General features: G+C 43.1%; 1 protein-coding gene and 1 long non-coding RNA gene across 2 annotated transcripts in view; one reads left to right on the top strand and one right to left on the bottom strand.

Annotated features, from left to right (window-relative positions):
- The window catches only part of LOC147192945 (uncharacterized), a 127,942-nt gene that overhangs the window by 68,260 nt on the left and 47,359 nt on the right, over window positions 1-12,323 (top strand). Inside the window, exon 3 of the long non-coding RNA XR_015103206.1 lies at window positions 9,661-9,811. This is a non-coding gene — a long non-coding RNA (uncharacterized LOC147192945). The remainder of the gene's footprint in view (window positions 1-9,660; window positions 9,812-12,323) is intronic.
- The window catches only part of hs3st4 (heparan sulfate (glucosamine) 3-O-sulfotransferase 4), an 80,516-nt gene that overhangs the window by 49,984 nt on the left and 18,209 nt on the right, over window positions 1-12,323 (bottom strand). The gene's annotated exons all lie outside the window — the stretch shown is intronic.

Below are 12,323 nucleotides of genomic sequence, written 5' to 3' on the forward strand. Positions count from 1 at the left end.
CTGCTCGGTGTATCTGGTGCACTTAAAAATTAAAGTTAACAAAAACAACACCAAAAAGAAGCATCGTTACGCTGGTGCTGTCTCATGTTTTGTTGTTCGCCTACAGCTTGTGTACTGTGGTCCACATGGAGAAAACTCCGTTGCGTTTTTGCGATATTGAAAATTCTTTCAAACATTGTGTGCGTGTATATGTGCTGTCGGTGTACTTTGTAGGAGTATGTGTATATGTATCTGTGTACAGTGTATATCGACGTCTGTATGCAGTATGCCGTCATTTGTCACCGTGTACATTTTTTTTAAATAAATAAGGATGGAACTGGTTTTAGTTATTTAGTTGAGTTACATGACCCAAGTGAGGATAAGCAATTAAAAAAAAAATCAATGATTTAATATTAATTATTTTTAAAACCTGACTACGTTTTTACTGTGTATCTGTATGTATGGGAATCTTAGCACCAAGAAACTTTGTTGGAGTGATTTAAGGAGCTTCAAATCGTGCTTTCCACCATCTTGTAGCATCGACAGGAAATAAACCTTTTCGTTTGACCTTGAGTAAATTCTGTAATTTTTCTCTCTCTCTCTCTCTCATATATATATATATATACCTGTATATATCTATTTTTTTTAATGGCCAGAAATGCGACAACGCAGAATCCGGCGTCCCTTTTAGCACGTCCACCGCACTTATCTCCCGGCATTCACTTATCAGCAGGAAACTCATCTCAGCCATTGACCCCGCGCCCCGCGGCACTCATTAGAGCGCCACGTTGCAGTGACGGAGGGCGGCTCATCCCGCAGTACGTCTGCTCACACTGGCGTCTACACGGCTCGCAAACAGGAAGCGGTCAGATTAGTACGGAGCCGTTACTGCTCTTTGCCCAGGGCGGCAGGTTTTTTATTTTTTATTTTTTGTCCGCTTTCCCATTACTACCACTACCGATATCTTTATTTCTGCCCTGGATACAGGCCGCATTCAGTGATGTCGTAGCGCCGGTCAGGCTTAATGGAGCTCCAACGTAAGCGAGTGCATTGAAACGAAAGAATGTATCTGGCGCTTTTCAAGCGCCCCAAAACATCAAGGGTCAGCGCGTCTTTGGTGCTCACCGCTGCAGCCTATCAAGTGTGGCTGGTATTGACTAAGCAATTAGGACGGCATGCTTTTGAATGATGCACCGCGGGACACGAAACCGCGGTTCCTTTTCTACACGTGTGCTGTAACGCCACGCGTTTGTGCAGCCGACTGTGACTTTTGTGCACTCGCAGCCTTTTTCCTCTGGAAGACACTCGTTAAAGCCTCAAGGACAGTGTGGAAAAAGTCATGATGTGATTCCCCCTCCCGCTGAATTTGCAAGCGTGCTTACTTACAAGGAAATTAACAGACTCTAATTGTTAGTTGAATGATTATGGCACTTTTTAACTCGTTCAGTACCAGCCAATTCTAAAGCAAGTCTGAAAAGACGTTTAAAAACGTCTTTGGGAGTGAATAAGTTCAACTTTACTGGGCCAGGGTACATATTTTACATTGGAAAAATATAAGATAAGATAAGATATCCTTTATTTGGATATCTTTTGTATATATATTTTTTATATTATTGATATATCAAAGTCAAAGCAAACAAAAAGTAGTAGAGGACAGTAGTACAGTGTTGTTGGAGGGTTTTTTTGGGGGGGAGGGGGGGGTCAGCTTAGTGTTGGTGGGCCAAAATGTTACTTCCATGCGAGCTTCAGATATAGAATCACATGAATGGACAGTTACAGTCATAGCTTTGATTGCATTTTAAATCGCCATATTAAAGAGAAATTTGATGATTTTTTTTTCGCTGAATCGTTCAGCCCTAATTAATTCCCCAATGAAGGCCGAGGTAGCAAAGGTACGGTGCGCTGCGAACAGTTGGCCACGAGTGCAGGTTCTTTGTACCCTAATGAGAGCTCGTGTCATCGAAAATGGCTCGATGTAAAGATCACATGACAAGTTTGGGTGAACGCCGGTCCCTCCGCACGTACGCCGTCATTATCAAGACTGTAGTGAATGCCGTCTCCTTCGAGGTACACTCCAAACACGAGCTACTTCCACCTCCACACATCCTGCTCCCACATCCTCCTCCTCCTCCTTCTTACTGCTGCAACACATTGGTGAAGCGCATGTTTCCAGCGCCGCCAGCAGGTGCGATGTGCCAACACGTACGCAGTGGGAATGGGGGGGGACGCTTCCCGTAGCGTTAGGTGCCACTAGACTGCACCGGCCCCGAAATAGCCACGGTGCCACGTCAAACACGTCAGCGCCATTGATGCCATGGCCGCGTGCGAAGTAAACACACCCGAGTACGTGGGATGTGTGGCTCATTTCTTTCTTTGGAATAGCGCTCGCCCACGCGTGCATTATTGCCCACGTTTGAAGCTGGTTGGGACAAGCGCGATTTGATCAGCCTCCCCGGGCCGTTAGCCCAGCGTGGAGAAGCACAAACCTGCGCCATTGTCTTTTTCTTTCATTTCTAGCCTAGTCGCTTGTTAAACCAGCATAACAATAGCCTAGCCATCCCGCATTATCTCAAAAACTTTCAAACGGATATGCTTGATCGGAAAAAAAACCAGTGACCATAACTTCAACAGCCTTGTGATTATTCATTGCTATGATGACCATCTAATTGAGTTGTCTTGAACATCAACAGCATCTCTGTTTACATGTTAGCGCCCGACCCCCACCAGAGATCCAATCAAGGAAATAAGGAAAGTGACTTTTTTTTCTTTTTTTTTATGCAACAATGCAAAGTGATGACATCATGACATGGAGTCGGTAACTCAAGATGACATCACAAATCAATAGTCTCTGCGGCAGAATTATTGCCATGACCGCATTTCTCCCCTTTCTACTTCATATTTCAAGTGGGATGTCTATTAAAATCAAATATGAGCCGTGACAGCTGGTTTTCAGCACATACCTGTCGGGAGTTGCTAATGTGTGTGAATCAGTGTTCTGTTGCTGATGTTACACGGGATCCCAAAAAAAAACAATGTAGAACCATCAAAACATTTTTTTGTGGGGTCAAGTTGAGGTCATGTGTTGACATTGTGGGGTCATGATAAGCTGTCCACTGTAGTAACCGCTGTCCCCGAAAGGGTTAAAAATATGTATAATACGTAATAAATGTACATTAAAAAAATAACAGATCTAAAGTACTTGCGCAGATCCACCGTCTTGTAAAAAGGAACACACTGTAACTAAACAGCGTATGAAAATGGCATTTCAATGAAAATTCCACCTGACAACTGCTGAGGACTAAATTTAATCACACGACCGTGTTACATTCGTCTTAATTCATTTCCTCAAGCTTTTCAGCATCTTAATAGTGCACATTTTCCGCCAGTTTTTAGTAGCGCTGCTCCAGACTTTATGGATCCGAGCTTGCCCACTAAGTCGTTAGAATGCAGACGCAAGGCGCACAACAAAAGGGCTCCGTACCCGAGAGCGCTTTCCTTTCCAATAGCATTTCTTTGTGTGTCCATTATGTCTCTGAATCAGACGCCCCCAGAGATGGAGGCAAAGATTTACTTATTTCAACACACGCCCTCCAGCAAGGGGTCGCACTCTGGATGGAAATCAGAGGGAATAAAAAAAAACAGCACCAAAAAACAGACGCGTCCGGTGGGAGTTTGCTAATCATGTTTGTTAAAAGAGAATTTATACTGACTGCCTCGTCTTTTTTTTTTTTTTTTGAAACCTCTCAATGCTTGACTCTACTACTACTCTCAGCTCAAATGATTTATGAACTGCCACATTGTAGGGGAACAGACTATTTTATTTTATTTTTTGTCAATTCAGCATCAATCTGAAACTATGTGATGACCAATAATACAAATAAAAGTGCCACCAGGATGAGCTTTAATTAGCCTCATTAAATGCATTGGAACCATTTTTTTCGCTTATCAGTTGTTGCAGAGAGAATATGGAAACGTGTATTTTATTTGTAGTGTGATACTTGGCTGTTTTTACAGGAAAAGACAACCAAAAAATAAATAAAAATAACCCACTAACTCTACATTTAATATCAAGATCGTGGCTCAACGGATTGAAGAATAAAACATTTAACTTGCTCAAAGAAGAGGTGCTGTTACGGTACTTTTACAAGACAAATATTTTAATTATTTAGACATGAGTATGATTTTTTTTAATGTAAAAAATATATAATCCCTGTAGGTTGAAAAAAGTGTTTCCACAAATTTTGTGACTGTCCCCATTCCCCCCAAAAAACTAATTTTGTGACTTCAATTGCTTTCTTAACAACAAAAATTAAGAAATTGAACAGGTATGTTGTCACTTTTCTCTTGAATAATATATTGAAAATCATCTGTTAAAAAAACACATTCTCAAATTTTGTGAGTTTTGATCCAAAAAAAAAAAAAATTGGGAGAATTTTGCGTGGGTCGATGCTATGCTAGCTAAATTCAGCGATAGCATAATGGTCATTGCCTAAAGATTGCATTTTAGTAGCATAGCGTTATAATCTTGCGATCGCCGTAGTTATCAGTGATGCATTAACAATCGTCGCATCCATTCATTTCTTCTTTTAGCATTTTGCAGCTTGAAGTTTCAACGGTGTTGTAAGAAGAAGATGAGAGGAGGTATTAAAATTTGACTGCGTAACTGATCGGAAAAATCCCACTTGGAATCTGTGCGTCTCATTCGGGATTATATTCTGGAAATGTACCGAGACAGGAAAGAAGACTTTAGCGGTGAGTTTTGGGCCAGGGAGGGAGATCATCCAAAGATGGAGCAGCATGATCGCCAGAGCTTGGGCAAAGATAACAAGCAGCCAGGAGAAAAGGTGGAGGGCGGAAAAAAAACAGAAAGATGGAGTGTCAGCAGGTGTGCGATGAAGATGGATAGCAAAAGCGTTCTCGTGACCAAAAGAAAAACAAAAAAAACCAAAAAACAGTTCCATTGGTTTAATGTTTGTGATTTGCTTTTGGTCAACACACCTCTCCCGCTGCGAAAGGGATGAGGTCAAATCCGCGCGAGGGGATTATCGAAACGGGCGCATCCAAGAGGAACACATGAAACGGTTTGTTGTGTGTGACCCCCACTGACACCTCCTGCTGGGAGGATGCCGCCGCTTCAGGGGGAAAAAAAAACATCTCCCAGATCCCGTTGACACTGCGCGAACCGTGTTTGCGGTGATAACAATGAATTACAATGCAGTGGATGTGTTTAATTTTAAAAAACAAAACAAAAAAAAAAAACAGCATCCCTGAACAGACTGAAATTGAGACATTTATTTTAGAGTGCGCATTTCTGAGGAGGGGAAGCAGATTGTTGTGGGGCCGTGGGCCAAAGAAAGTCATTATGCTTTCGTGTGAAGGAACATGAAGCTCTGAACCAGGCAATAATTAATTTCTCTTGATTAATTCATAACCCTCGAAGAGAAAATGCCGGCGTATTAAGGAATTGGGCACACGCCGTCGCTGCTGTTTCGCAGACAAAAGCGAGCTGCTTTTTGCAGTACCTGGTCCAAGGGTGACGTCAAAGGCTGCCGTTAACGTACGCAAGATGCTGCAGGGTTCCCTGATAGTCTCAAATTTCTGTATTCTCTGTGGCTTAAAAACAACCACTCATTGTCTTTGTGTTTTGGACAAAAAGAGCAATTGAGATGTTTGATTTTTCGGGGTGTATCACAGTCAATATGAACAAAAGCTAGGCTAGCTAAGCAAAGCAACAATGCTACAGCATCACCGGAAGATTGCACTGACTTACATCATTAATATGCCACAGGACCCCTTGGACGCAGGAAAATGAAGACATTTAGTTCAGAGTGCGCATTTCGGAGGAAGGAGATTGTTGCGGGACCGTGGGCCAAAGAAAGTCGTTATATTTTAGTGTGAAGCAACATGGGGCTCTGATCAAGGCAATAATTAATTTGTCAGTGATTAGTACGCGACAAAATTCAAACACGTCAGAAGTGTTTGGGTTTTTTTTTTGTTTAATTCTAAACGTGATTGATGCTTTTCAGTGGACTGTAGTAGGGTGTTCAGAATCTCATTGTGAACTTCGATTTTTTATTATTTTATTTTATGAACATGTTTCAATACAGATTATGTAATGGAGTTTATATTGACACATGTCTGCAGAAGACACCAATATGAATATCGGTACTACAAGAAATCTGTTTTTTGTTAGTTTTTTTTTTTTTTCTGTGATGAATCTGTTCCAAAATGTGTCCTAAAAGTGCATCTGATGAAAACCGAGGCAGTATTTCCCATAGGAAATAATGTCAGTCCAATTAATCCGTCCAGACAACTCAAAATATTCACAAAGACTACATTTTATAGAGAGTGAATATAATTTAACAGACATCAAACAATTTGAAATATAGATGACGAACACAATGGATAAATGAACGCTAAAGATAACTTTTATTTTTTTGAAGACGTGTTATAGATGGTGGAGAGGTTTTTGTTTGAAAGGGGAATCTGACATTTTCGTACATTGCTACGAGTTCTTACTTGATTTTTTTTCCCATCTTGGCTGCCACATGGAACTTTCTTTGGGCCCTGCACCAATTTCCTCTGTATGAAAACTGAGTGACATATGAACTGGAACAAAAGTTTGGCAAAAAAACCCAAAACAAATGAACAAAAAAAAAAAAAATCCAGATTTTTGTTGTTCAGCCTTTTGAGTCAGCTGCCCCACTCCAAACCTTATACAAGGTCAAACCGTTCTTTCCAAGCCTTGTTGCTTTCGCTTTCTGAAGATAAACCTTTTCCACGGAACACGTTTTTTCTCCGCCGCCATCGCGCGCAGCCAGATGCGTCCCTAGCAATGTTTTCACCAAAGTTTTGACAGATGGGTGGGACTGAGGCGAGCGCACGTTAGCATACGCTTAGGCGGGACACTAATTCCCATATCTGAACACAGGCATGCTGTTTACATAACATTCTGAGGGACGTTATCACACACACACACACACACAGAGCACGTGCTCCTTATAAAATACACATTTCTTCGGGAGTGCCATCAGCTCGAGTTAATCAGTGAGTCGTAGTGAATAAATAAAACAAGGGAGTACAACATGCAAGGTTACACTGTTCGTACCCGACAAGTTGTTTTATTCCTTATGAACACTTTTGCGCAATGATGAAGCCAAATGTCAATTGTGGCCGTGGCATTCACTCACGTCACTGTAATAGAATATCAAATTAAATCCCTGGGCCAAAATCTCTTCAGTCACATTTACATATATTTGCATGCGAAATTGGCTTAAATGTAGAGAATTGAGCATATCTGTTGTGTGCGACTAAATTAGCAGCGCCAAATACAAGCCTCCAAGAACAAAATGTGCAGCTTCGCCGGTTGGTGATGTTGAGTCATTATTCTTCTCTGGTCAAAACGCTTTTTGAAATGTTGGACTTTGTTCAAAGGTAAAATCATGGTGGAGAAAAAATATATATACGATGTGGTCGGCTTTCATTCTGATGTGATTCCAAAAGTGAGTATCAAGGGATTGCTTTGTTTCTATGTAGCGGATCGGAATTCGGTTGGGAAAGGTAAATCCTGGTCAGGCTTGTTTCTGAGACATTATTTTTACTTTTCTCACTGTCCCAATCAATGTCAAGACACATACGTACATATTTGTTTGAAAAGTACTTCTAGCTTAAAATTATAAAACAATCCAATGAAAATTAGCACTTAATTACAGCACTAACTAAAAAAAAAACCCACATTTTTAATCTAGATTTAAAAGCATTTACACTCAGGGCAGATTTCATTTCTTTTTGGCAGCTTATTCCATTTGCACGTGGCAGTTTATTGCATTTGCATATAGCATAACGCTCCACTAATTTGACCCGAGTCTAGAGACTTCACAGGCTATCCGAGTTTTCTATTCAGTCAGCATTTCGTGATGTATTCAGTACCCAAAATTTTTAGTAATTTACAGACCGGTAGTATCATTTTCAAATCTCTTCGATAGCTCATTGGGAACCAGTGTAAAGCCTTCAGGACCCCGCTAACATGTTCTTACCTCTTTGTTCTGGTCAGAACCTGATCTGCAGCAATGTGAATGAGCTGCAGCTGTTTGATGCTCTTTTGAAGAGAGTTCAAGCCGAAGACCGTGACAATGAGGCAGCGAGAAAGGAATTGGCCGCACCGTTTCACTACATTTGGAAGGGGCTGTACATCATATGCAAATGCATTCTCTATATGCAGCAAAATAAATATAAAAATGGGAGTGAGACACATTTGCTGACACATTATGGCAGACTGTCAGTTTGAGGGATGGCTCATCAGCGTCGTGCCCGTTGGCAGCGTGCGATGCCTCTCGCAGCTGGAGTCATGTTAAGCGTAAGGCGCAGTGACAGACACGCTAATCAACTATCTAAGTGACACAACGCTTGCCATCAATGCGCATCAGACCCGCAATGATTTATTTGTCGCCGCCATAGTATAGAGTGGCGCACGGGTATAACAACGGCTGCTTCCGCGTTGCGACACTTTGTCACCTCCGGCCGCCGAGCCTCGCTTCCCCCACAGGCCATCTGCCCTCCGAGCGCGGGAGAGTCGACAGCCGCCTCGGAGGGCCACTTGCAAAACGGGATTAAAACAAACCATTCGAGAGCGTTATTACACCCGCCGAAGGTGGGAGCGCGTCTGCCGAGTAAGCCCCTGGCCCCCCGAATCCGAGACGGAGAACTTGCGCAGGACCCCAATTATCGGTGCGTCAGTCACAATCTTTCAATTACCACCTCATCGCTTTAAATTTGAGTCAGGATATTCCCGGAGAAGCAGAGGGGCAGCGAGGTTAACCGTTGCGCTCAGCAGCTAAGCCTTGGCATGGGAAGAGAGGAGGATGAGACATGAAAGGCAGCCGTACTGGATAGTGCTTGGACGTAGCAAGGAAAAGTCGGTTGCCTGCACTTTGGTGGCGGCAATTAATTCTGACTATCTTTTGCAGCGGAACAATGCCTCTGGTGCGCATGAGACTCGAGTATTGCCTGCATCCACTTCCTCTTGCCTGCCGAGTTCAAACGAGATTGCCGCGATTGAAGTGAAAATTACAGAATTGGACACCGTTCAGTTTTTCTCTTTATTTATTTTATTTTAATTTGGAGGCGAATACCCGCCATGTCGCGGCACCTGCGCCGCCCGTGCGATTGAGACGATCGCGCATTGTGAATATCGGACTAGCCGGCTTTTTGCATAATTCATGCATCTTAACATCTGCGAGCGTAGCCCGCCGCGCATCCAGAGTTCATTGGCTGCCGAGCGGATCGAGGCGCATGTTGGCACGCTATTCATTTTTAATAGCATGAAGAAGGGAAGAAAATAGAAAGGCTTCATTTTCGAGGCACCGTGCATCTTCGCTGTCCAGATTGAAAATGGTGCAGTCACGCTTGTCTTTATGGTCCCTGCATTGCCTTTCCAACTCTTCCTTGACACAACAATGTATTGCAGTGTGTTGTTCGCCATGCTTTGTGTACCTTACCACACTTGTCGGTAGCTTAGGGTCTGAATTGCAGAGTGACTTGATACATTATTATTGTTCTTGAGTGAGGGGCGAGTACCGTTACCAGGTATTGGTAGTGGGCCAAAACCGGCCTTATTTGCACCATATGGTGAAGAAAAAGCGCTACATACGTGAACACCATTTTTACCATTTATTATTATAGGGTACTCGTGGAGGATAGGCTCCAGCGCCCCCTGCGACCCTTGTGAGAAGAAAGCGGATTGGAAAATGGATATATGGATGGATGGATGGGTACTCGTGGAGACTGCCGATAACAGCCACCGATACTTAAGACAAGCAAAGCCTGATATCAAGTAAGTCCTCCTCATTAGTGGTTGTCATTGTGTTCAATGAAAAAGTCATCTTTGATGCCCTCTGCCATAAGTACAAGAGGTATCGGTCCTCTGTATTTGTGAGTACTTAAAAAGTGAATATTCATACTGGTATCGGTCTGAAAGATAGTTTTATCAAACATGCCGAATTGCACTTATTTGGTAACAATGACAGTACAGTATAGAGAGGACCCAGAATGAGAACAAATTCTATCAACTGCAAGTCGCCACCTTCAAGCCAGATGTCTGTTGTATTACCAAGACTGACCTGTGAGGGGCAGTATTGTGCCACCGAGCATCAAGGCCAGCAGAAATAACAGAGGAGGAAATATGAGAAAATAGGCTACCATTTAGTTTATCTGCGAACTACATTGTGGTTGCAAACTCTTCTCCTTCTCATTTTATTGTGATGAAAGACTTGTAGTAACACTTGATGCAAATTATCAACATGAGAAGTTGGTCTTTTTGGATGTGGAGGCACCTTTCTGATTGGCTCTGATTCCATTTCAAGTCACTCGCATGCCGTCTGAACTGTTGACCAGACGCACAAGGATTTGCAATGGTAAATATTGAACAGGTTTGATATTTGCGATTGTCGGCCTGACCGGATCTGAAAGGGAAAATCACTCTTAGCACACCCCACATGATAATCAAGTAGGATAATTATCTGAAAAATTGACCTTTCCTGATTTCTAGCATAGGAGAGTCGGGGGGGGGGGGGCGTGTCCAACTATTCCCCGATTATCGCTGTGTGTGTATTCCGCCAAATGCTAAATTGCCGTGGGTCACGACATCGTAAATCTCTCCAACCATGAGAATGCAATGTCATTTTTGTAATGCTTTTCGCTTTGGGGAGCAGTTTTTTTTTTCCTTTTCCTGCAAGTTGCGCTCCAGAGCGAACATAGCCCAAAGCGATGTGTGCTGTACGCTTTCATGAAGAGAAGAGCACGGGCGGCGATGTTTGCGAGATATTAATGGGACATAAACAATATATATGACTGCACTGGCTTGTGTGTTTTTCAGGTTTCTCTGTCTTTTATTTATATATTTCTGCCGCGTGTGTGTGTGTGTATATAGCCTCCCGGCAGAAAACCTTGCCAGGAGCTTTATGTCCTCACGGCTGAATTAAACAACATCTCCTCCATTGAACACGGAGGGGGGAAAAATAAGGCTTTAACATGCACGGGCTTAAAAGCATGTATAAATCAGACCACTTCAATGCAGTCTGGCCGGAGATGAATCAGTCGCATTTAAATTTTGGGAAGCATCTCCTCATCTTTTAGCTGGCTACGCTCCAATATTTTAATCTCAGCCGAACAAAAAGGACATGTCGCCATCGTCATCATCATTCAAAATCTGAAGCAGAAACAAACTCCCGGTTACAGGCCAGCAAACAGGATAATACATCATTCAGTCGAAAAGCGCGCACGCACACACACACACACACACACGCATGCTAAGGCATTGCTGGCATCTTTATGCTTGTGTTGAATGAAAGGTGCTGGCTGGGCAAAGTTGACGCGGCGCCAAATTGAGTCAAACACGAGTTGACAACAAAAATGATGCCTGGCCTCTGATGGCGTCCGTATCATCGGATGAGGACAATCAAATCGGATGAAATCGGATGTTTATCTGTGGGAAAAGCGGGCGGACACACACACAAAATAAGAGGCTAATCTCTGAGCTGAGAATTATTCATTTTATCCGTTGCTGAATTTCAACTAGGTTATATATAAAATGCACACACACACACACACACACACAGCTGCCTATGAGCACATGTATTATTAAACATCCATTACACTCAATTGGGTGAACCCCCCCTCCGCACACACACACACACCTCCTCTCCACTGCTACTATTTACGACGTGACACATAAAAGACATTTAATAATGTTTATGAAGGTATTTGTCAAGTCAGTGAACGTAAATCTTTGAATAATCAATGTGAGGGACTCATTCTTTACTCCAGCCAAGCGTGCATTTACATTTTCAAGATCTTGCAATATTAGCAAATGTGGCCCCGTGAACTCATTAATTCCCCCCCCCCCACCCGCCCCCACCCCCTCCACCGAGAGAAATCTGAATGAACTGCAAATGCAGTCGCCCGCTGTTTATTCATTTGGACGTAGAATGAGCATCTTTGCAGATTTGCCCCAAATAAGACCGGTGCGCTCGTGTGGTACGTTGCCTTCATTGGCGGCCATTTGACGGGGCGTGGCCGCCGGCGCGATATGTGACCTGAGAGGGAGCGCATTAAACGAAAGCATTCGGGAACGTGGTCATAAAGAGGCCGGCAAAGGCAAAGCAACCAGCGGGCGGGATGGTACCCAGAGGCGTGTGTGCGGTTCCAGCCAACTGGCTCTTGTTTGTACTTGAGCGCGAGTGTTGACGTTTCATCATCTCGGTTGCTTTTTGTGCTGCGGAACGGCATTGAAATGATCTCCAAATGCGCTAATAAGCAAGATTGATCTGCTCGTGGCACCAAATACA

The sequence above is a fragment of the Hippocampus guttulatus genome, chromosome 16, assembly GCF_054856545.1.
Source record: "Hippocampus guttulatus isolate MCC_2025c chromosome 16, RoL_Hgut_1.0, whole genome shotgun sequence".
Lineage (NCBI taxonomy): Eukaryota > Metazoa > Chordata > Actinopteri > Syngnathiformes > Syngnathidae > Hippocampus > Hippocampus guttulatus.